Genomic DNA, 25,917 nt, shown 5'->3' on the forward strand with positions numbered 1-25,917 from the left:
ATTATATGATTTCTGGGAGAACTTGTAAAAACATTTAAAACTTAATATAAATGAATATGGAGTGAATAATATGTATCAGTGTTACTCGTCATGAAGTAGGAGTGTTCTCTCTGTTTTGTCATTGTGTGTTTATCAATATTATGATAAATATTACAATTTTCACTCTAAAAAGTTAAATTGGGTAAGCTGAGGTCTTGAAAGTTACTGACAAGAACAAAAAATATTCGAAGAAGATGTTTTTAGGGGGTTTTTTGCAAAAAAAAAATAGATGAATTTTGATGAGTGTTTTTCATCCGTCGTGTATTTGTTAAACATATCCATAGGATTTCATTTACCTAATGAAGGCCAAAAATAATTTACCGGTATACCAGGAATAGTATAATTTGGTATGCCATTTTTCACCTGTATAGAGCTGAGCTGACAATGATTTTTATACAGAGAGTCACTGGAAAAATAAGTGTATCATGCAATATATTATTTTTTTTACAAATAAAGTCAAAGACCACTGTGTTCCTTGCACAGTGCCATATGTCAGAGCCTTCTGTCAGAGAACATCTTCCTGACATGTACCTCCAATGTTAGATGCTGGTAAATGCTCCCATGTATACCTTTAATGGATGGCTGCAGCATTCCCTACTCTATAGGCATACAGTAGGAAACGCCCTTAGATTTACATTGAGAGAAAAAAGTATATGGTGCAGCATACATTTTATTACTGTATACCATCGTATGAAATAGCTTCCACTACACTATTAGATACTGCAAGTATACCAATGGATACTAGCCCAATAGTGGCCAGAAGGACACTCTTTTGGATGAATGGGGCTTTTTGGATATACTTGGCATATATGTTTGGAGTTATATACCAATATATGGAATAGTATATTCTTCTATGCCATTCTGTACCAAAATATAAAAATGTATATTGAGGTATAACGTCCTGACAGATATAAGAAGGGTACTCTTTTGACCTCTGTTGGGTAAGTGGAATCATACAAATACGCTTGGCATGTACTTTTGGAACTTTTTTTCCGGGTATAAGCCAGTGAGTGGACCACAACATGCTGTGAACAGGGCCAAAGCTGTGTATGGCATATGTGTTGCTCGATGGTGCTTTATGTGCTGCTCGATGGTGCCATATATAAGAGGAGCCCCATAATACTGCATCCAGTGGAGGAGGTCACACTTGTGTTTGTGTCCAAATACATTTGCCAGAAAAAAAGTATCATATGGAGGTTTGGCCCAATAGAATTTTACTTTTTTTTTTTTTATTGCTGCTTTGTAAAACTGCCATGTATATCATGAACGCTCCAAAGTCAACTTTAAATACAGCTGTCATATACTTGACTTATTCTCTGATAACATTTCAGAACCATTAAAATTCACAGCAAATCTTCTGAAAATCTGTTGATTTTTCTACTGATGGATTAAGTTATTTGTTGCAAATGTGGTTCAGATCTCTATAATCTATGGCAAAATTCAGTAATAAATCGTCCCTAATATCCCTGCAGATTATTTTTCTGCCACACGTAAATGTGTTTGTTTTTAAACCTACATACTTGCATTGTTCTGTACTTTGCATTGTTCTGTAGTTTGTTGCAAATTTTCAGAAAATCTGAAATAACGTCGCCCTGCCTACGGTTAGTTCACGCACTGTGGATTCTTTTTTGCTGCATTATACTGAAAAAATTACAATAACAAGTGAATTATGTTTTCTACTACTACATTAAGGGTTTCACGTAGGTATATGTAAGGCTGTTTAGTCAGGGTCAGGGACCCATATCCGATCCAGACTTTGTGGTCCGCACTAGAACCTTGAACGTCGTCAGACTTGTGAAATCAGCCGTATTTGCATTGTACTGTACTTTGATCACCCATCTGTCACATGTGAACATGGCTTAGCATTTAGAGAACAATAAGCTTAAAATTGGATGATAAGCAAGAGATAAACTTGCTAACAATGTCAGTCTACAGGATTTCCTGCATGTTTCTGAAGCAATCAGTTAACTGAGGACATTAGGCTTAGTCATGGGTTGGGATGTAGTATTCCTGCTGTCCTCCAGCAGGCAAAGTCAGGGTTGCCAACTTTGTTTTTAATTTTTTTCTGGACAGTTTCTCTAAAAATCACGGACAGCCAACTTTTTTACGGACTCATTCGATGACCATAATAAATCATTATAATAAGTTATACATATCCACAGTTCATAATTCAGATATGAAGACAAAAGTTGCATTTACTGTGAACTGTAAAAGGGTCATAAAAATCTGTGCAAGTCTCTTCAGCTTCCAAAAAATCACAGACATATCAATTTTTTTATGGACTGAGGAAAAAAGTGCCCTATTTTTACTGACTGTCCTGGAATTTCTGGACAGTTGGCAACCCTGGGCAAAGCAGTGGAAGGACGTTCCTGCAGCCAGTTGTCAAATACAGTAAATTACCAAACGTGCTTGCTACTCATTGACAACCCACAAGTCTTAGGCTCTAGCCTACATAGCTGTCTATGAATATGTCCTGTAGTTATTGCATGACAAGGTCGCACATGCTCAGTAGATTCCAGCTATTCTGTAGTGGCTATCTTCTGGCACATGCATCATTGCACCGTTCTAACTGCACAAGCTGGACATGGGTAACGTTCGCCCTCTACTGTAAGGTGTTAAAAAACGCATGGTAGAAGGCCTGCCATGTTCCCCAATGATAATCCACATGTGCTGTGCACATGCTGCGGAAATTTCCGCTGCGGATTATCATTGCGGAAAAAAACGCAGCACTACCAATTATTTTGCGGAAGTGCTGCGTTTTCGCTGCCATTGACTTGCATTAGACCGCATGGATTACGCATCACTGTATATGTAGATGCGCATTCCATGCATTCTAATGTGCGGATGGTACCCAGGTCTAGAGAAGAGGAGAGTCTCCTCCGGACCCGGGTACCATAGAAAACTGTAAAAAAAAATAAAAAAATATATATATACTTACCTTCTGGCGGCCCGCGGTACGCTCCTCCTCACTTGTCGGCAATTCGCGATGTACTGAAGGACCTGCGCTGACGTCAGAGTCATGTGACGGGTCACGCGACGCTGACGTCGGCAGGTCCTTCACTCTACCGCTGCCGGCAGCCAGGACGGTGAAGCAAGACAGCGCGGGCCATCGGAGGGTAAATATATTTTTATTTTTTGACATTCTCTCGGGTCACACTATATAAATCCATGGCGGTTGCATGGATTTATATAATGTGTCCAAGTTGACAAGCACTTTCCAAGTGATGCTAAAATCGCTTGGAAAGTGCTTGTCAGCCCGCATGTGGAAATGCATGTGAAGAACGCTTCATTTCCGCATGTCCCTGGCAGGAAAACACATGTACAATCCGCATGTACAATCCGCATGCGTTTTTTTCTACCAGGGAGATGCAGAAATGCTCAGGAAAAAATCCTGAGCATTTCTGCATCGTGGGCACATAGCCTAAAAGGATAAACTATCCTCTCTGGCTTCACTGCTCAGCTGCGTGATAGAGGGAAGTATCAGTTACTAAACCACCAAAGTTTTTCTCATTGAAAGCTTGATTATTTAATGGGGTTGTTCGGTCCAAATCGATAAGTCTTCAGTCACTCTGCATGACTGCAGACTTATGAATCCCCCAATGCATGCACTGCGCGCTGTGTGGTTTCGCCAGTTTCTGAGTCGGGATTGGAGGGTATGTATGCGTTATACATACTCCAGGGCAGAAGCCGTCTTGTGGGCATGGCCTCTACATACTGTACACATGTATTGAGTGCTGCACCCCGTCTAGTGACATAGGCGTGGACAACTAGAGGGCATGGCCTTGCTCCATACAAGTGTATGGAAGAGAGTCTGCGCCCACTGGCCAGGAGTATGTCTAACTCATGCATACCCTCCAGACCCCGGGTCAGAAACCAGTGAATCCTCGCAGCACACAGTGCATGAGTTGGGGGGATTTGTAAGTCTGCAGTCACACAGAATGACTGCTGACTTATCGATTTGGACCAGACAACCCCTTTAAGCCCATATTTGTCATAATAGACACTGCTACCTATAAACGGAACCTCATTTATCTATATGGTCTAAAAGAGAAACTGTCTTTGTTGCCCACAACAACCAATCAGAGATCACCTTTCATTTTCTAAACAGCTTTGATGAAATGAAATATGTGCTGTGATTGACTGCTATGGACAATAAGGATCGTTTTTAGACCCAGGAGAGGACACATTGGGAGAATATACCTATAACACATGCAGAAATTGAAGAAGGAGGATTAGAAATCATTACACAGAGTGTTAGGGATAGACAAGAATGTTTCCTCCTGTCGGCTCTGCTCTTGCTGCCATAGCAGATCACAGAGAAGTTTGGAGGAGTAGCTAATGTTATCTGTGCATTGGGGAGAGCAGGGAGCCTTGAGAGGAAGCAAGGGGTTATGGGAAATGTAGCTCACAGTCAGGGGTGGATTAAGAGTAGCAAGGGCCTCGGGCAGTTTAGAAGGCGCGGCCTCCCCCCCACACCACACACACCTGAAGTATCACATGTCACATGATCCCCTGTGATAGATCATGTGATAGTTCACGTGAAATTAATTTGGCACAATATTAAATATAATAATTTTTTTTAGGCTGTGTGCCCAATATGCGTTTTTTAAGCATTTCCGCAGCGGCAATTCCGCTGCAGAAACGCTTAAAAAATGCTTGGTAGAAGGTCTGCCATGTTCCCCAATGGTAATCCGCATGTGCTGTGCACATGCTGTGGAAATTTCCGCTGCGGATTATCATTGTGGAAAAATCCGCATCACTACCAATTATTTTGCAGAAGCGCAGCGTTTCGCCGCCATTGACTTGTATTGGAACGCATAATATCCGCATCACTACATCTGTACATGCGGATTCCATGCGTTTCAATGTGCGGATGGTACCCGGGTGTGGAGGACAGGAGACTCTCCTCCGGACCCGGGTACCATAGAACCTGTAAAAAAAGAATAAAATAAAAAATAAATATTATACTTACCTTCTGATGGCCCCCGGTGTCTTTATCCGATGCGTCCTGGCTTTTCGGCAGCTCGCGATGGTCTGAAAAGGACCTGCCGTGACGTCATTTAGTCATGTGACGGGTCACGCGACCGCTGACGTCGGCAGGCCATCAGAAGGTAAGTATATATTTATTTTTTACCATTCTTTTACGGTCACATTATATAAATCCATGCCGGTTGCATTGATTTATATAGTGTGACCAAGTTGTCAAGCACTTTTCAAGTGATGCTAAAATCGCTTGGAAAGCGCTTGACAACCCTCATGCGGAAATGCATGTGAAGAACGCTTCACATCCGCTTGTCCCTGGCAGGAAAAACGCATGTACAATCTGCATGCGTTTTTTCTGCCAGCGAGATGCAGAAACGCTCAAAAAAAATCCGGAGCATTTCTGCATCGTGGGCACTTAGCCTTACAATAATTGTATGACTCAATATTGAGCACACGTAGCCATCTATACACGGCGGGAGGCCGCATGGCGCCATCTATGCACAGCGGGAGGCCGCACGTAGCCATCTATACACAGCAGGAGGCCGCACGTAGCCATCTATACACAGCAGGAGACCGCACGTAGCCATCTATACACAGCGGGAGGCCGCACGGTGCCATCAATACACAGCAGGAGGCCGCACATAGCCATCTATACACAGCAGGAGGCCGCACGTAGCCATCTATACACAGCGGGAGGCCGCACGGCGCCATCTATACACAGCAGGAGGCCGCACGCAGCCATCTATATACAGCGGGAGGCCGCACATAGCCATCTATACACAGCAGGAGGCCGCACGTAGCCATCTATACACAGCGGGAGGCCGCACGGCGCCATCTATACACAGCGGGAGGCCGCACGTAGCCATCTATGCACAGCAGGAGGCCGCACGTAGCTATCTATACACAGCAGGAGGCCACATGGTGCCATCAATACACAGCAGGAGGCCTCACATAGCCATCTATACACAGCGGGAGGCCGCACGTAGCCATCTATACACAGCAGGAGGCCACAGGTAGCCATCTATACACAGCAGGAGGCCGCACATAGCCATCTCTACACAGTGGGAGGCCGCACATAGCCATCTATACACAGCAGGAGGCCTCACATAGCCATCTATACACAGCGGGAGGCCGCACGTAGCCATCTATACACAGCAGGAGGCCACAGGTAGCCATCTATACACAGCAGGAGGCCGCACATAGCCATCTCTACACAGTGGGAGGCCGCACATAGCCATCTATACACAGCAGGGGGCCGCACGGTGCCATCTATACACAGCGGGAGGCCGCACGTAGCCATCTATACACAGTGGGAGGCCGCACGGCGCCATCAATACACAGCAGGAGGCCGCATGGTGCCATCTATACACAGCGGGAGGCCGCACGTAGCCATCTATACACAGCGGGAGGCCGCACAGTGCCATTTATGCACAGCAGGGGGCCGCACGGTGCCATCTATACACAGCGGGAGGCCGCACGTAGCCATCTATACACAGCAGGGGGCCACACAGTGCCATCTACACACAGCAGGAGGCCGCACGGCGCCATCTATTCACAGCAGGAGGCCGTACGGCGCCAACTATACACAGCGGGAGGCCGCACGCAGTCACGCACACACAAACATATACAGACATATACATACAAAAATACATATAAACAGACATTACACAATGATATCTGCCAGCACACACATACTCACTCAATCACACACACTCACACACACACTCTCACTCACCATCCTCCAGCTCCAGTCCTCCTGCTCCTCTCCAGTGCAGCAGTGCAGGCCGGGCGTGCACTGCGTGACGTCACAGCTAGGAGACACGACCGCGCACAGGGCGGTTTCTCCTAGCAGTGACGCGGCCGGGCCAGCACCGGGAAGTTAACAGCTGCAGTGCTGGCCCGGCCGAAGAAGAAGTAGTGGCCGTGCGCCGCTGCTGGGGGAGCCGTCCGGGGCCCCCACGCCACTGTCTGCCGGTATGTGCCACGGTGCCGCACATATTATAATGAGTGCAATCTGGCCATAGACACCCCGGAGCCCCGGGCGGTAGCCCAGATTGCCCTCATTATAATCCGCCTATGTTCACAGTTATCACATGGGCAGCACTGAACTACCGCCTACTTTACAATGTGCAGACACACACAATTATTATGGAGCAGCTGTGGCAGGAAAATGACATAAGGCGTTCGCCAGATAAACGGAGTTTGAAAAAAATAATAGATTATAGGTTAACCCCTTAGCCAGTACAGAATTGTTAAGAAAATGGCTATAGAGGGGGTTTTCCATGATCATAAAAAGTGAGCAAAGAGTAAGAAATGTTGTAAAATAAAGAAACAACCAATACTTAACTATCGTATCCCTGATCGCTCCACGGTTACCTCACCACTGGTACTGGAAGTGATGACATCTGATCTATTAATCACTTGCAGGAGTGGTCACATGCCATACATGTAAACCTCACCTTCTGAGGCAAGCGATTGGCTGCAGTCGTTACATGCAAAACAGTCAATATGGCATCACTTCTAGTACTGGCGTAACCACTCAAATTGGCCATAAAATCAGAATTGTGTGAACTCCTTAAAGCACCACTCCAGAGTTATTTTATTTATTTTACAGCCGTAGTGTCACTAATCCAAGATCCCTGCAATTAGTCTCATACTTACCAGCTGCCATTTTCATCTGTTCACGGCGCTACTGTGGTTGGTCTCCAGCACTTTGTGACCTGCCGGATCACTCCAGTGTTTGCTGGGGGATCTGGAAGTCATAAGTCATTGCAGGACTATGAGAGCCAGAATGAGACTGTCACAGACTTATTCTGATAACTTGTGACTGTGACCTCTAACTTCTAGTCAGTCAGAAGATGGCAATGCAGGACCGTAGCGGTGCTGGGAACAGCTGACGTCGGCAACTGGTATGTATGATACTAGAGACAGGGAACTTACATCAGTTGCACCACTCCAGTGCTGAACCCCCCCCCAAAAAAATGCATGGTAATCCCAACATTCTCAGGATACGTGAACTTTCTGATCGAATACTGTCAGCTCCACCAGACCTAAGAATGGGGCACTGAGATGTCCTGCCAGAGTGGAGCATTGGCCATAAAAGGCATGCTCCGCCAGTCTGTCATTACTAAAGGGTTGTCCTACCTGGACAACTCCTTTTTATAAGATTTGGTCATCAGAGTACTTGGTCTGTTTTTGTGGTCCCTTGATGAAGCTTTTAATGTTGTAAACAAACAAAATAGTTGCTAGTAAAGTAATATACAGCTAAAACCTGTATATTTGATAAGTAAATAGCAGTGTAAGACTTTTCTCAGAAAATGTTCTGTTTATATTGTTTACTGATGTTAAAAGGAATTCTGAGAGCGTGTTTGCTCTGCCTTCATCCTAGTGAGCTGGGGCTGTGCTTGTATCAAGCCATTGGAATGCATCATTAAAGGCTGATAAGGCTGATAATTGTAATCCAATCCTCCTACTTCTATTCTGAGAAACATCGTACTATAAGTATATACCCAATTAACAGTGATGTCATTTAAAGATTGTGGACCCAATGCAAAATCTCCAACAGGGCCCCAACTATAACAGGTATTTAATAGTAATAATCTTATTATATGAGGAAAAGGGGCCTTTTCGACCTCCCTAGGCTCCAGGGCCCGAGTGTGATTGCAAGTCATGCACCTATTATAGTTACGCCACTGCCAACTAAACTTATACATATCGAATCATGGCCTAAAGAGTTGGCACCCTTGAAATTTTTCCATAAAAACTAATTATTTCTCCCAGAAAATTATTACAATTACACATGTTTTGTTATACACGTTTATTTCCTTTCTGTGTATTGGAACAACACAAAAAAAAATGAAAAAAAAGGCAAATTGGACATAATTTCACACAAAACCCCAAAATTGGGCCAGACAAAACTGTTATCACCCTCAACTTAATATTTGGTTGCACACCCTTTGGAATAAATAACTGCAATCAATCACTTCCTATAACCATCAATGAGCTTCTTACACCTCTCAACTGGAATTTTGGACCAGTCATCTTTTGCAAACTGCTCCAGGTCTCTCATATTGGAAGGCTGCCTTCTCCCAACAGCAATTTTAAGATCTCTCCACAAGTGTTCAATGGGATTTAGATCCAGACTCATTGCTGTCCACTTCAGAACTCTACAGCACTTTGATTCCATCCATTTCTGGGTGCTTCTTGAAGTATGTTTGGGGTCATTGTTCTGCTGGAAGACCCATGACCTAGGACGCAAACTCAGCTTTCTGACACTGCAACCCAAAAATCCTTTGGTAATCTTCAGATGTCATGATGCCTTGCACACAGTCGAGGCACCCAGTGTCAGAAGCAGCAAAACAACCCCAAACATCTTTGAACCTCCACCATATTTGACTGTATGTACTGCATTATTTTCTTTGTAGGACTCATTCTGCTTTTGGTAAACAGTAGAATGATGTACTTTACAAAAAAGCTCTATCTTGGTCTCATCTGTCCACAAAACGCTTTTCCGGAAGGGTTTTAACTTACGTACATTTTGGCAAACTGAAGTCTAGTCTTTTTATGTCTCTGTGTCAGTAGTGGGGTCCTCCTGGGTCTCCTGCCATAGCGTTTCATTTCATTCAAATGTTGATGGATAGTTCGCACTCACATGGATGCACCCAGAGCTTGCAGGACAACTTGAATTTCTTTGGAACTTGATTGTGGCTGCTTATCCACTATCTGGACTATCCTCCGTTGCAACCTTTCATCAATTTTTCTCTGCCGTCTACGTCCAGGGAGATTAGCTACCATGCCATGGGGTATAAACTTCTTGATTAGGTTGCGCACCATGGACAAAGGAACATCAAATCTCTGGAGATGGACTTGTAACCCTAAGATTGTTGATATTTTTCAACAATTTTGGTTCTCAATTCCCCAGACAAATCTCTTCTCCGCTTTCTGTTCTCCATGCTTAGTGTGGCACACAAAGACACACAAAGCAAAGATTGAGTCAACTTCTCCCCTTTTTTTTGGTTTCAGGTTTGATTTTCATATTGCCCACACCTGTTACTTGCCACAGGTGAGTTTCAACAAGCATCACATGCTTGAAACAAATTTGTTTAACCACAATTTTGGAAAGGTGGCAACAATTTTGACCAGCCCATTTTTGGGGTTTTGTGTGAAATAATGTCCAATTTGCCTTTTTTTCTGTTTTTTTTTGTGTTGTTCCAATTAGAGATGAGCGTTGTTCTACTCGAACTGTTCGCCAATCTCAAATTCGAGCTGTTTTGGGCGGTGTTCGAGCCGTTCGGCGAACACGAACAATTTGAGAAAAATTCGGCTGTTCGAGGTTATGTTCGATAACTGTTTGTGCACCAAAATCATAACTGGATTTTTTCTCAGTAATGATGAAAATTAATGTTAATACGCAGTTTGAGTGTACAGCGGGGTGGGGGGAGGGGCAGGGGATGGATCTCTGCAGGAACAATGAAGATCTCCATTTTTTTTTCTCTTTCCCGCATTTGCAGTGGGGAGGTGCAATCTGTCAGCCTATCAGCAGCGCACACACGGAGCGAAGTGCTTTTTTTCACACAAGCAAGGGCATGTGTCATTGGCAGTGTATGTCACATGTCCTTGCCCTATAAGACCAAGCCATTTTCCCCGTCGCCACCATTTTCTCACTGCTGCAGCTGCGTGTTAGACGGCACCGCTGTTGCTGTGTGCGCTATACCTTGGTAATTTCAAGCCAATTTTCGCACAAATATACAGATAGCTTGGGAGTAGGGAATAGTTGTGATTGCAGTCCTTTTAAGGACTAGGTTACAGCATTTCCTACGACTTTTATCAGGGAGGTCTGTGCTCTTAAATAGATAGGTTGTGGGAGTAAAGACTAATTGTAATTGGAGTCCTTTTCAGGACTAGGTTACATGAGTTCCTATCAGTTTTTGCCAGGCAGGTCTGTGCCAGTGCTGTGCAAGTTTTTTTCACAGCATTTGGCTGAATCTAGCAAAGCTAATCCTTTTTGGTCTATTGCAGAGTGTGTTAGTAAGTGGAGTAGCCTATCTGTGTTGCAAGATATAACACCTGTGTATAGAATACCAATTTTTTTACTGCACCTAGTGAAGTAAAATCTTTTGGGCATAGCATCATTCTATTAGTCCATCTATACTGACCTCCATCAGGTTGCAAACTGAATATATTTTTTTTCTGCATCTAGCTCTGAAAAAATATTTGGGCTTCTAGCAGTGTGTGGGACTTGGTCTATTAGTCCATCTATACTGACCTCCATCAGGTTGCAAATTAAAAATAATTTTTTTCTTCATTTAGCTCTGAAAAAATATTTGGGCTTCTAGCAGTGTGTGGGACTTGTTCTATTAGTCCTTCTATACTGACCTCCAGCAGGTTGCAAATTGAATATAATTTTTTTCTGCATCTAGCTCTGAAAAAATAGTTGGGCTTCTAGCGGTGTGTGGGACTTGGTCTATTAGTCCATCTATACTGACCTCCATCAGGTTGCAAATTAAAAATAATTTTTTTCTGCATCTAGCTCTGAAAAAATATTTGGGCTTCTAGCAGTGTGTGGGACTTGGTCTATTAGTCCATCTATACTGACCTCCATCAGGTTGCAAATTAAAAATAATTTTTTTCTGCATCTAGCTCTGAAAAAATATTTGGGCTTCTAGCAGTGTGTGGGACTTGGTCTATTAGTCCATCTATACTGACCTCCATCAGGTTGCAAATTAAAAATAATTTTTTTCTTCATTTAGCTCTGAAAAAATATTTGGGCTTCTAGCAGTGTGTGGGACTTGTTCTATTAGTCCTTCTATACTGACCTCCAGCAGGTTGCAAATTGAATATAATTTTTTTCTGCATCTAGCTCTGAAAAAATAGTTGGGCTTCTAGCGGTGTGTGGGACTTGGTCTATTAGTCCATCTATACTGACCTCCATCAGGTTGCAAATTAAAAATAATTTTTTTCTGCATCTAGCTCTGAAAAAATATTTGGGCTTCTAGCAGTGTGTGGGACTTGGTCTATTAGTCCATCTATACTGACCTCCATCAGGTTGCAAATTAAAAATAATTTTTTTCTGCATCTAGCTCTGAAAAAATATTTGGGCTTCTAGCGGTGTGTGGGATTTGGTCTATTAGTCCATCTATACTGACCTCCATCAGGTTGCAAATTAAAAATAATTTTTTTCTGCATCTAGCTCTGAAAAAATATTTGGGCTTCTAGCAGTGTGTGGGACTTGGTCTATTAGTCCATCTATACTGACCTCCATCAGGTTGCAAATTAAAAATAATTTTTTTCTGCATCTAGCTCTGAAAAAATATTTGGGCTTCTAGCGGTGTGTGGGACTTGGTCTATTAGTCCATCTATACTGACCTCCATCAGGTTGCAAATTAAAAATAATTTTTTTCTGCATCTAGCTCTGAAAAAATATTTGGGCTTCTAGCAGTGTGTGGGACTTGGTCTATTAGTCCATCTATACTGACCTCCATCAGGTTGCAAATTAAAAATAATTTTTTTCTTCATTTAGCTCTGAAAAAATATTTGGGCTTCTAGCAGTGTGTGGGACTTGTTCTATTAGTCCTTCTATACTGACCTCCAGCAGGTTGCAAATTGAATATAATTTTTTTCTGCATCTAGCTCTGAAAAAATAGTTGGGCTTCTAGCGGTGTGTGGAACTTGGTCTATTAGTCCATCTATACTGACCTCCATCAGGTTGCAAATTAAAAATAATTTTTTTCTGCATCTAGCTCTGAAAAAATATTTGGGCTTCTAGCAGTGTGTGGGACTTGGTCTATTAGTCCATCTATACTGACCTCCATCAGGTTGCAAATTAAAAATAATTTTTATCTGCATCTACAGTACCTCTGAAAAAATATTTGGGCTTCTAGCAGTGTGTGGGACTATTTGTATTAGTCCATCTATACTGACCTCCATCAGGTTGCAAATTCAAAATAATTTTTTTCTGCATCTAACCCAGCCAATAGTTTTGGCCTAATACCACAGTTTGGCCACTCAGCTCTGCTCGGTTACCATCCATTGTTTTTTTGTGCAAACAACTCCAGAGTTGTGAATTAGTTAACCACCAAAATGAGTGGAAAAAGGCCTGCTGCTGGTGGAAAGGGGAATAGGCGTGTTGGGAAGGGGAAAAAAGGTTGTGTCCGTGGGGTAGGTGTTAAAGCAACAGTAACATCTGCAGAAGAAAGACCATCTTCCAGCCAAACTAAAATGTCTACTTCTTTTAGCGGACAATGTGATAAGATCCCTTTCTTACGGCCACGCCAATCGCTACAAATTCCAGATGAGGCACAAAAACAGCAGGTGCTTCAACGGATATCAAGTGCTCCTTTAAGTGGGCTCTCCTCCACATCAACTTCAACATCACAAATACTCCAGTCCTCAAAGGTGTCACCCAAATCGCACTTGCTTCCTCACAGCTCCCAAATCTCCAGCTGCCCGTCTGAGTATGAGGTAGAACAGATGGTTGAGTCTGCAGAGCTGTTTACTCATACTATAGCCTGGGAATCAGAGGTCGACTCCAGCGCTTCTGTGAATCCAGACGAGGAAATGATCTGCACTGATGCCCAGAATCTTTATGAGTCGGATCCAGGACCAGACGCAGAAGGTTCTGACCATAATGTAGACCCTCATTCCCAAACTGTAACTCCTGTTGGTGGAGACAATGAGGAAGACGATGATAAGACTCAAATACCTGATTGGAGCGACAACTTTAGTTTTTTGTCAGGGCAGGAACAGGTTGGCTCTGAGGACGACGGGTGTGATAACGCACAGGGTGATGATGATGAGGTCGGAGATCCCACTTACTGTCAACCCACAGTCAGCCAAGAGATGAGGTCAGCAGAGGAGGTGGAGGAAGATGCTAGTGACGACGAGGTCAGGTTGCGCCTTCCTGGACAGAGACGTAGTACTGGAAGCACGTCAACAACTGCATCCTCAAACACAACTCTGCCTCTCACCACAAGTCGTGGTGGCTCTTCAGGTCGCATGGGTGCTAAGCCTTGCATAGCCTGGGCATTTTTTCAGATCGATAAAGATGACCCAACTCTTGTTATCTGTAACATTTGTCAGCAAAAGCTAAGTAGAGGCCAAAAAATACATAGTTTGAGTACTTCATGCATGAACCGGCACATGGACATGAAGCATAAGTTGCAGTGGGAAGCTCAGTGTGCTACAATGCGGCCTAGCCGGCCGGGCCAATCACCGTCTGCCATATCTTGTGCATCCGCGGCCTCTTCATCCTCAGTGACTGGGGGGACAGCAGTCACACCTGTTTTGGGGCGCAGACCTGCCACCTCTTTACCCGCAACAGCCAGCGTGATTGGCAGGTCATCATTTTCTTTGGAGGTGGTAACACCAGCTGGTGTTGAGCGCTGTCCGACATCGATAGCACCACCTTTGGATCAAGGCAACCTAACATGTCCGCCTGCATCTTCCTCACAGACCGGCAGTTTGCCGGGGACACCCTTATCAACCCCGTCTAAGCACAATAGCCAGCCCTCGGTCCCTCAGATGTGGACAAGTAAAAGACCATTTCCTCCTAGCCATGAGAAAGCTAAGAGGTTGAATTTCACCATCTGCAAGCTCTTGGCTACCGAAATACTGCCTTTCCGCCTGGTGGACACAGAGGATTTTCGAGACCTTATGTCCGTCGCAGTGCCCCAGTACCAGATGCCCAGTCGGCACTACTTCTCAAAGAAAGGTGTGCCTGCGCTCCACCAGCATGTCGCACACAACATCACCGCTTCTTTGAGAAACTCTGTGTGTGACAGGGTGCATTTCACCACAGACACTTGGACGAGTAGGCATGGACAGGGGCGTTACATGTCGCTGACTGGGCACTGGGTAACTATGGTGACAGCAGGACAAGGGGCTGCTGTCCAAGTCTTGCCGTCCCCACGAGTTGTGCATCAATCCTCTTTATGTCAAAGTTCCTCCACTGCTTCTGCCTCCTCAACCTCCTCTCGGTCTTCCACCTGCACCCAAAGCCTGTCTGGTCATGCCACAAGCTTTCTAACTGCGCAGAAGGGATCCTGCACACCTCCTTACTATGCTGGCAGTAGGGCTCAACGTCATCAGGCAGTTTTTACATTGAAATGTCTGGGAAATGTGAGTCACACAGCTGAGGAGTTGTGGTCAGCTCTGGAGAACCAATTTCATGAATGGTTGTCTCCACTGGACCTGAAACCAGGGAAGGCCGTGTGCGACAATGCTGCAAACCTGGGTGCGGCCCTTCGCCGGGGCAATGTCACACACGTGCCTTGTATGGCTCACGTGTTGAACCTGGTTGTCCAGCAATTTTTAGCCCACTATCCCAGACTAGATGGCCTTCTGCAGAGGGCACGGTCGCTGTGTGCTCACTTCCGCCGTTCGCATCCCGCAGCTCAGCGACTTACATCTCTACAGAAGTCGTTGGGCCTGCCACTTCACCGGCTAAAATGCGATGTGCCTACCCGGTGGAATTCAACTCTGCACATGTTGCAGCGACTGTGGCAGCACCGACAAGCTCTGGTGCAATACGTTCTGACGTATAGCCTGGGCCAACGAGATTCAGAGGTGGGGCAAATCACGCTGGAGGAGTGGTCTCAGATCAGGGACCTATGCACCCTTCTGCACAGTTTTGAAATGGCGATGAAGATGTGTAGTGCTGACGATGCCATTATCAGCATGACTATTCCGGTGATTTACATGCTGGAGCACATGTTAAACAGAATTCGGAGTCAGGTGGTGGCACAAGAGGAGGTGGAGGAAGTAGAGGAGGAGGAGTTGTATGCGGAAGGGCTAACATCTGCAAGGTCCAGACGGTCGGCAGCACCAAGGCGGCAGGCATGTGAGGGTGGGGGAGATGGTTTTACCAGAGCGCATGGTAGCAGCCAAACTAGTGAGGAAGGTGCAGGAGCCCAGGAAGAAGTGGAGGACGAACTGATGGAAGACTCATCAGATGAGGGAGACCTTGATCACATTTCTGTTGTGCGAGGTTGGGGGGAGAGGACAGAGGAAGGAAGCATGATTGTTACCTCGCCACCAACACAACAGGGACTTGGTGCTCCTGGATGCACAACACACATGAGTGCCTTCTTGCTGCACTACCTGCAACATGACCCTCGAATTGTGAGAATTAGAAATAATCCTGACTACTGGGTTGCCACACTGTTAGATCCCCGGTACAAAAGTAAATTTGCAGAAATTATTCCTGCCATAGAAAGGGATGCACGCATGCAGGAGTATCAGCAGAGACTGTTGCAGAATCTTACATGTGCTTTTCCACAAAATACCAGTGGTGCACGTAGTGAATCTCACAGTTCCAACTTGCCAACCGTGGGACCGTCAAGTGTTCAGCACTCAAACCGTAACAGAACCACAGTATCTGCTGGTAACATCAATTTTGCGGAATCATTTCACCACTTTTTTAGCCCATCCTTTGCAAGGCCACAGGAGACAAGAAGTCTGACACATAGTCAACGCCTAGAGACGATGGTACAGGAGTATCTCCAAGTAAACATTGAAGCCACGACTGTGTCACTGGACCCTTGCTCTTTTTGGGCTTCCAATCTGGATAAATGGCCGGAGCTAGCCACTTACGCCTTGGAGATCTTGTCATGCCCCGCAGCCAGCATTCTGTCTGAACGTGTGTTCAGCGCTGCTGGTGGTGTGCTGACAGATAAGCGCACGCGGCTCTCCACTGATAATGTAGACAGACTCACGTTCATAAAGATGAACAAATCATGGATCCGAAACGACTTTTCTACCCCTGTGTCATCCTGGGGAGAGTAAAAGCTTGATGATTGGTTAAAATCACCCTACCAACCGTTTTAAGCTTTCAAATTACTAATCATGTTTATCTGTATCTTGACTGGAAAATAATTTGGGCTTTGTAGCAGTGTGCAGCACTGATCCTATTAGGCCATCTATACTAAAGCTTCACCAGATTTAAAATTAAAAATAATTTTTAGCTGCATCTAGCCCGGAAAATAATTTTGGGGCTCCGAGATGCGCAAGGCACATAAGTGCCTTCTTGCTGCACTACCTGCAGCATGACCCTCATATTGTCAGAATTCGAAGTAATCATGACTACTGGGTTGCCACACTCTTAGATCCCCCAAACTTTTCGATCAACCTTTTCATTTTAATAAAGACCAAAAAAATGGTCATTTTTGAAATTATAAGCATTAGCAGGTTGTTAGAAACTGAAATCAAACAGTTTTCAACTCAAAACTTTATTCTAGGTGATGTTACATTTTCACATAGGACCCCTTGTTCGAAAGGAGCTTCTGAACTCTCTCGTCCATTGAATTTGTCAGGTTTTGGATGGTTTCTGCTTCAATTGTTTTGCATGAGGACAGAATACCCTCCCAGAGCTGTTGCTTAGATGTGAACTGCCTCCCGCCATCATAGACACTCCTTTTAATGATGCTCCAAAGGTTCTGAATGGGGTAGAGGTCAGGGGAGCATGGGGGTCACACCATAAGTTTGTCCCCTTTTATGCCCATATCAGCCAGAGATGCAGATGTTTTATGTGCAGCATGAGATGGTGCATTATCATGCAGAAAAATGATCTTGCTGTGAAATACACGGTTCTTCTTCTTGAACCATGGCAGGAAGTGCTGTTTGAGAAAATCCACATACATTATGGAGTTCATCTTTAGCGCCTTCAGGGATCCTAAAGGGGCCGACAATCTCTCTCCCCATGATTCCAGCCCAAAACATTACTCCACCTCCTCCTTGTTGGCGCTGTAGCCGTGTTTGCGTGGGGTGTCCATCAACCAGCCATCCTCCACTCCATCCATCTGGACCATCGAGCGCTGCACGGCACTCATCCGTGAACAAAACAGTTTTGAAATCAGTCTTCATGTAATGTTTGGCCCACTGGAGCCGTTTCTGCTTGTGTGAAGTGGATAGAGGAGGTCGACAGGATGGCGCATGCACAGCTGCAAACCTCTGAAGGACCCTGCATCTTGTTGTTCGGGGGACGTTGGAGGCACAAGCAGCTTCAAAAACTTGTCTGCTGCTATGACAAGGCTTTTTTGCCGCTGCTCTTTCAACCTGACGTAATTGCCTGTAGGAAAGAGTCCTCAATTTGCCCTTATCAGCACGCACACGTGTGTACTGTGAATCAGCTACATACTTCTTGATTGCCAAGACACTTCATCCTGATCATCGCACAATGTTGATTGTAGTCATGCCTTGACCTAAACACTCCACAATTTGTTGCTTCTCAGCAGCCGACACATCCTTTTTCTTTCCCATTTTGGCAGAAAATGTAGGCTGCTTAATAATGTGAGAGAGCCTTCTTAAGTAGTCTTGCCTTTCATTGGACACACCTGCCAAACTAATTAGCACAGGTGTCTGCAATTGCTTACAGTGATATAAAGAGCCCTGACACACATCACCATCAATGAGTTTAACTGACAAACAAACAAATTCTTCCCTTATCACTCCTAAACACTTTTTGTATAATAATTTGGAACGCAGTGTACATGTGCTTTTCCACAAAACACCAGTGGTTCACGTAGTGAATCTTACAGTTCTAACTTGCCAACCGTGGTCTGTATGGAGTTGTTCAATAAAGGGCCCAAAATTAAGATAACATAGATGGGAGAGGTCTCTATGAATAGGAATTCCTAAGTATTTGATACCCTGTGAGGGCCAGGCAAAGGGAAAGTTGGACTGGATGGAATCCTATATGGATTTGGGGAGGGAGACATCGAGGGCCTCAGACTTCGCTGCATTGATTTTAAAATTTTACCATGTAACAAAGTGATCTATTTCAGCCATAACAGCATGGATGGATATATGTGATTGAGTGATATATACTAGGACATCATCAGCAAATAGAGAACACTTGTACTCGGTGCCTCCCACCTCAATCCACCTAATATTGGAGTTATGGCGAATTGATGAGAGCAGGTGCTCCGTCACTAGGATGTATAAGAGAGGGGACAGAGGACATCACTGCCTTGTCCCATTGGTGATTGTGAAAGGTGATGAAAATGTTCTGACGCACCCCCTGGGCCTTGGGACACCCGGAGCCGGACCCTTTTTGGTGGATGCTGGTGGTTGTAGTCTTCGTGGCGGCGACCCAGTTCCGTGGCTCAGGGCGGTCAAACCAGTGGCGGAACTATTTATGTGGTTTTCATGTTTAAATGTCCGACTACGCCACCCGTGGATTGCGGTCAGAGTGAACCGCCGCTACAGGGCAGACCACTGAGGCTGGTGTTGTGGGTGCAGCAGAGCGTAGCATAACTCCCCACGGGAGGAGTATAGCCTCAGGGCAGTGTATGCGGAGGATGGGGGTGATGGTGCAGGGCAGCAGCAGTAACGACACGGAGTCAGTGATGCAGTTCAGGGCCTTTACTCACAGTTCTTATTATCCAGACCACGTCTGCAGGTAACGGCTGCCCACGTCGTACTGTGCTCACCAGGTGAGGGGCTCAGACAACTCCCAGATAACTTTGGAGCACTTCACAGGACCCCCTTTGTGTGTCCTTTGTCTGGCCTTTCTTACCAACACTTCTGTCCGGCTGCCTCGGGCCTCCTCTTGGTAAACTTGGCGCCAGTTTCCCTGACCCTATGTGGTGCCTTCCTAGCGGGTGTAGCGAGGGGCTGCGCCACATAAAATGTCAGAGCCTCCGGTTTCTAGCTGAGGGTCGTTTCCTGCCTCCACTAGTTCGGGGACCGGTCTCCCCCTTTGGCCTGACCCCTCCACGCAGGTGGATTCGGGCGTGCGGTGGCGACTCGCCCGTCCGCACCCCTGGGATCCCTTCATTCCTCGTTCCTGGAGCCTTCTCCGCTCCTCTTCCTTCCTTCTCCCTCTTCCAGGCCTGGGCCTCTGTTACTAGGCCCGCCTCCGGAGCAGAGCTCATGCAGAGCCCCTGCTCCCTGCCACTTCTGCTCAGACTTCTCTGCACTGAACTAAGATGGTGTCCACCTTTCATACTCCCTTCTCAATGCACCCAGGAACTGCTTCCTCCCTGCTCCTGCACTACAGGGTTCCCCTTCCTCAGTGTTCCCTCCCCCCACTCCAGCCAGGGACAGGGACTGTCGTGCCCATCTCAGGGGCATATTGGTCGCCCTGCCCCACGGCAATGTGGTGTAATGCATGCAGGTGTCGGGTCCTGATCCACACTCCATCCTTACCTGAGAGTGAGATATCACACTTCTGGGTGAGGTGCAATACGTCTGTAGCAACCGAGCCCTCAGGGTGCTACAGTTCCATTTATCTTCAGCCTAGGTGACGTATTGCGATACAGGGCCGTGATTTTGGCTATAAAAGGGTCCCCTAGACCCCTACCCCAAGCTTTTTAAGAGAATCATATATGGCGTGCCAGGAGACTCTATGGAATGCTTTCTCAGCATTCAACGAGAGTATCTAATTACAAATTTTTAACTGCATCTAGCCCAGGAAATACTTTGTGCCTAGTAGCAGTGTCTGCTAGTGAGCGGATTATCCCGGCTGTTAAGCAAGCTGCACCACCTGTAGTTTAGACACTTAATTTTTTCAAAGGAAATGCTTCGGGACCATGGGATACTTAGTGAAGAGCATCAGGAGGCACCCCAAGGCATAGGGGCTGGGACTGGCAGTAGGATGCCTTGCGGTGGACAGCCGAGCTCGATCCTTATAAAAGCTTTTTAACTGCAGCAGCTTTAGTGGACGCTACTGGAGCTGGAATTACCGTGGCTGCTGGCATGAGACTTGCCCTCCAATAGATCCTTGTAAATGGATTTAAAGTGTATTCATTCAAATTAGAGAGACAATTTAAATTAAAAAGCTTAGAGCTGCCTCCACCACAGGGGGGCTCGCTCGACCCACCAGCGGACAGGCACCAGTATTGGGAGAGGGGGGCTGGCCGTCAGGGTTCACCGCGGCTCTGGCACAAACCCGGCGACACGGAGGTGGCACGGGCAGGAGCGGACTGGCCGTGTCGGCTTCTCACTTTTTGGATTTTAGAAGGGCATGACATGCCTATATCTGTGTCTCCCTCTCCTTTTACTCCTCCACCTCTTTTATTTTCGCATGACTATATGTACTTGTCACTTTTCCATGTGTTAGTTATGTCTTCTGAGCAGTTTGTCAGCTTTTGGACACCTTTGAAGGTGTTTTCTATGTGTTTCTATGTGTTTTTGTTTTCCTGCCATTGGTTTTAACGGTGTTCGAAGGTGTTCGACGAACCGAACCGAACTCGAACACTACGGGGGTGGCTCAACACTAGTTCCAATACACACAAAGGAAATAAACATGTGTAAAAAACATGAGTAATTGAAATAATTTTCTAGGAGAAATACTTTATTTTCTGGAACAATTTCAAGGGTGCCAAAACTTTCAGCCATAACAGTATATGTATTTTACAACATCCACTCGCTCTTTATAACCTGATGAAAAGATCTTTCAAGAGATTTAATCTTCTATACATTTTATTAGGAAACTAATAATGAAAAACAAAATAATTAAAGGAAATATTGCTTAATAATTAAAACTTGATATTGGAAAATATCCTTTTGTTAAAGACTATATAATGTTTACATCGTTTATACATAATTATGAGGGCAGTCGTCTTCCTTGAGCTGATGATAGCAGCATTCAGAAATATGTTTTACAGAAGTTGTAAGGAAATATGACATAATAGACTGGATATATCTTATTAAAGGCAATCTGTCAGCAGGTTTTTCTATATAATCTGAGAGCAGCATGATGTAGGGGCTGAGACCTTGATTCCACTGATGTGTCACTTACTAGGCTGTATGTTGCTGTTTCAGTAAAATCAGAGTTTTATAAGCCGGAGATTATCACTACAGGACTAGCTGCTTCCTGCCATGTAGTCCTCCTGCTCTGTATATCTACTCCCCCACAGCTGATTTGCAGCTTTATGTCAGTCTACAGTGTACACAGCAGCTAATCAGCATTGTGGGTGGGGTTATGCACAGCTCAGCATTCTGCACACTGCTAGATCTGCAGCGGATAAACAGAGATTTTATCAAAATGACAGCATGCAGATCAGCAAGTGACAGATGTCTGAAATCAGGGTCTCAGCCCCTACATTATGCTGCTCTCAGATTACATAGCAAAATCATGCTGACAGATTCCCTTTAACTCAGGGATGTCAAACTTAAATACACAGAGGGCCAAAATTAAAAACTTGGACAACATCACGAGCCAACCTTAATATTTATTAAAAAATGTCTACAATTGAGAATGTTTTTCCTTATCATCAAATATACTGATGAAACTTTTTATATGGAAACAAACTTAAAGGGATTGTCCCACGAACAAAGTACATTCAAATTGTGCTAAGGCACATAATCACAAATGGGGCTTACTGGAATAATATAATATGTTATGTAAGAGCAGTAAAAAGCCCAATGGCCTAATTTAAATATGTAATCACAAATGATGAAAAACTTTTAATGAATAATAATACAGATAATAAAGTATGATGGCAACAAAAGTGCCCCCAAGCATAGTAGGATACCCCCACAGGGAATTCCTCCACACGCGTGGTATGATGACTCTACTGTACCCCCGCAGCAAAGTATGGTGACTCCATCACAATATGATGCCCCAACGGTGATCCCCACACAAACTTCCACACACCATAATGGGCCCCACATAGTCCTTCATACAGTATAATGGGCCCCACATAGTCCTCCATACAGAATAATGGGCCCCACATAGTCCTCCATATAGTATGATGGGTTCCACATAGTCCTTCATACAGTATAATGGGCCTCAGATAGTCCTCCATGCAGAATAATGGGCCCCACATAGTCCTCCATACAGTATAATGGGCCCCACATAGTCCCCCATACAGTATAATGAGCCCATATAGTCCCCGTCGTCATTGCGGGCCAAATATAATCACCCTGAGGGTCAGATTTGGCATGTGTGCCTTAGCCTGATTGTACTCCTGGCTGTGATGATAAAATGACTGCAAAAAAGTGATCTCTGCAAAGTTTCAGTAAAATCTGTACAAAGTTTCAGCCTACTATAAGGCTTAAAGGTACAAATAAGAATGGAACTATAGAAATAGGTCAGGACCATAGTAGCAAAAGGAGTCCTCCCAAAGCTAGATATAGTGAACAATATAGGAAATCAGGTAGTTATGACCCAATAATCAAAACAATCATTACATATAAAACATACTAAAGTTTATTAGATCCATTAAAATACAAGATGAGTTGCAATCGTAATAATAGAAGATAAAAAGCACACAAATGGGTGACAAATTTGGCACTGTTAAGTAATGCCGGTGTCTAATATTGCACATAGGGTGTCTCAACATAAGGAAGTATAAGGAATATTCCATGTGGAGTCAATTAATCCAAAATCATTGAACACATAGTGTAATGTAACCCTAATTAGTCCAAAAGGACAAATATATCCAGGGCTTCTGCTTTTCAGTCAAATTTGGCTCAGTAAGCACGACATGGGTAAGCTCATTCATCTATATACATCATTGTGTTTCCCGGATATATTTGTCCTTTTGGACTAATTAGGGTTACATTACACTATGTGTTCAATGATTTTGGATTAATTGACTCCACATGGAATATTCCTTATACTTCCTTATGTTGAGACACCCTATGTGCAATATTAGACACCGGCATTACTTAACACTGCCAAATTTGTCACCCATTTGTGTGCTTTTTATCTTCTATTATTACGATTGCAACTAATCTTGTATTTTAATGTAAGGCTTAAAGGTAACCTGTCATGTGCAAGAATGCTATTTTCTGGACATCTAAGATTAATCTGCAAGTAAAGAGCAGTAAAATGTAGCCTGGCCAACTTACTTAAAGCACAGCTACTGGGAGGAAATTAATTTATATCCTCCCCGGAGACACTTGCTCTTAGTCCTAGGTGCGTGCACGGAGCATTTACAATCACCACTCACTACACTGTGGCGGCTATAATCACGTTCCAACACTTTGATTGACAGTCTGCTCTGCAGTGTGTGTGTGTGTGCAGAGCAGTCTGTCAGTCGAAGTTCGGGGAGTAATTATAGCTGCCACTCAGAGTATAGTGAGTTGTGACAGTAGCTGCTCTGTGAATGCTCCTGTGGCTGAAAGTGACGGGCTTTAACTCTATATATGCAGGTATATATCATTTTTGCATATAACTGGTTTTCTTTGAAGGGAAGCTGTCACCAGGTTTGTCCCATATGGGATAAGGCCACCACCTTTCAGCACTGATATACAGTATTCTAATACACTCCCTGACAGAAATTATGTCGCTTATCCATGTTATGTAAATAAAAGCTTATAACCTGACGTTAAATTCATCCATTGGTTTTATAAATTACTCTTTTGAAAGCTGAAACCCTCCCAAATTTGGTTTCGGTGAAGAAAATAAATTGGCATCAATGCTGAAATATTGATCATTTAATAAATACAGAATGGTCAGATTTTGGCAAGACAAAAGTTTTGTCGCCTGGTCATATAATGCACCCAATCCTAGTTTACATCCTCACCAGTGCTCAGTAAATGATCGGTTAATTAGTAGGTGTGTATAAAAAGAAACCCAGCACCCCATACCTTCACTCGAACTGCAACTTGACCTCTGACAACATGCCAAAAATCCATCCTGCGACCAAAGCCCCTTGATTATCAAGAGGCTGAAGACCAGATCCACTGCAGAGGTGGCTGGCACCTTTAATGTGTCTCAGCGTCAAGTGCAAAGAATTAAAAAAAGATTTGAAGAGACTGGAGATGTATTTGACAAGCCCAGGTCCGGCAGACCCCGCAAGACAACTGCTCAGGAGGAACGTTTGTTGGTTAGAAAATCCAAAGCAAGCCCCTCTTCCACTGCAGTAGAGCTCCAACAGGCCTGGTCACCTCAAGTTCCTGTGTCAACTAGAACAGTTTGTAGGATTCTGTCTCGAAATAGCCTCCATGGTCGAATCAGTGCCCAGAAGCCAGCATTAAACAAAAGGCAAATAAAAAACCGTGTGGCATTTGCAAAGTCCCACAGCCTGCTAAACAGATGGACGCTGGAAAAGTGGCAGAAGGTGGATTTCTCTAATGAATCTTCAGTAGAATTACACCACAGCCGCCGCAAATACTGCAGGAGACCTACTGGAGCCCGTATGGATCCAAAAAACACCCAGAAAACAGATACATTTGGTGGTGGAAAGATCATGGTCTGGGGTTACATTCAGTATGGGGGCGTGCGATACATTTGCAAGGTGGAAGGCAATATCAATAGCCTAAAATATCAAGAAGTACTAGCTACCTCTTACATTCCAAATCATAAAAGAGGTCAAATTCTGCAGCAGGATGGTGCTCCATCTCATACATCCATCTCTACAACAAAGTTCCTCCAGACAAAAAAGATCAAGGTGCTCAAGGACTGGCCAGCCCAGTCACCAGACATGAACATCATTGTGCATGTTTGGGGTAGGATGAAAGAGGGAGCTTGGAATACAAAATCAAAAAATCTAGATGAACTCTGGGAGGCATGTAAGATGGCATTCTTTGCTATTCCTGATGACTTCATTAAAAAATTGTATGAATCATTGTTGAACCGCATGGATGCAGTCCTTCAAGCTCATGGAAGTCACACAAAATATTAAATATGACTAATAGCACCACAACTTCATTCACCAATGTTATGCAACATATATTTGTATTTTAAGATAATTATTTGTTTGAATATCACATTACTTTCTGTGGGCGACAAAACTTTTGTCTTGCCAAAATCTGACCATTCTGTGTTCATTAAACGATCAATATTTCAGCATTGATGCCAATTTATTTTCTTCTCCGAAACCAAATTTGGGAGGGTTTCATCTTTCAAAAGAGTCATTTATAAAACCAATGGATGAATTTAACGTCAGGTTATAAGCTTTTATTTACCTAACATGGATAAGCGACATAACTTCTGTCAGGGAGTGT

At 44.4% G+C, this 25,917-nt stretch overlaps 1 protein-coding gene across 1 annotated transcript in view; it reads left to right on the plus strand.

Moving 5' to 3' along the window:
• GASK1B (golgi associated kinase 1B) overlaps nucleotides 1–25,917 on the plus strand; it is a 99,847-nt gene that overhangs the window by 1,739 nt on the left and 72,191 nt on the right. The gene's annotated exons all lie outside the window — the stretch shown is intronic.

The sequence above is a fragment of the Phyllobates terribilis genome, unplaced genomic scaffold, assembly GCF_046119375.1.
Source record: "Phyllobates terribilis strain yellow unplaced genomic scaffold, ASM4611937v1 Scaffold_1__5_contigs__length_1240528914, whole genome shotgun sequence".
Lineage (NCBI taxonomy): Eukaryota > Metazoa > Chordata > Amphibia > Anura > Dendrobatidae > Phyllobates > Phyllobates terribilis.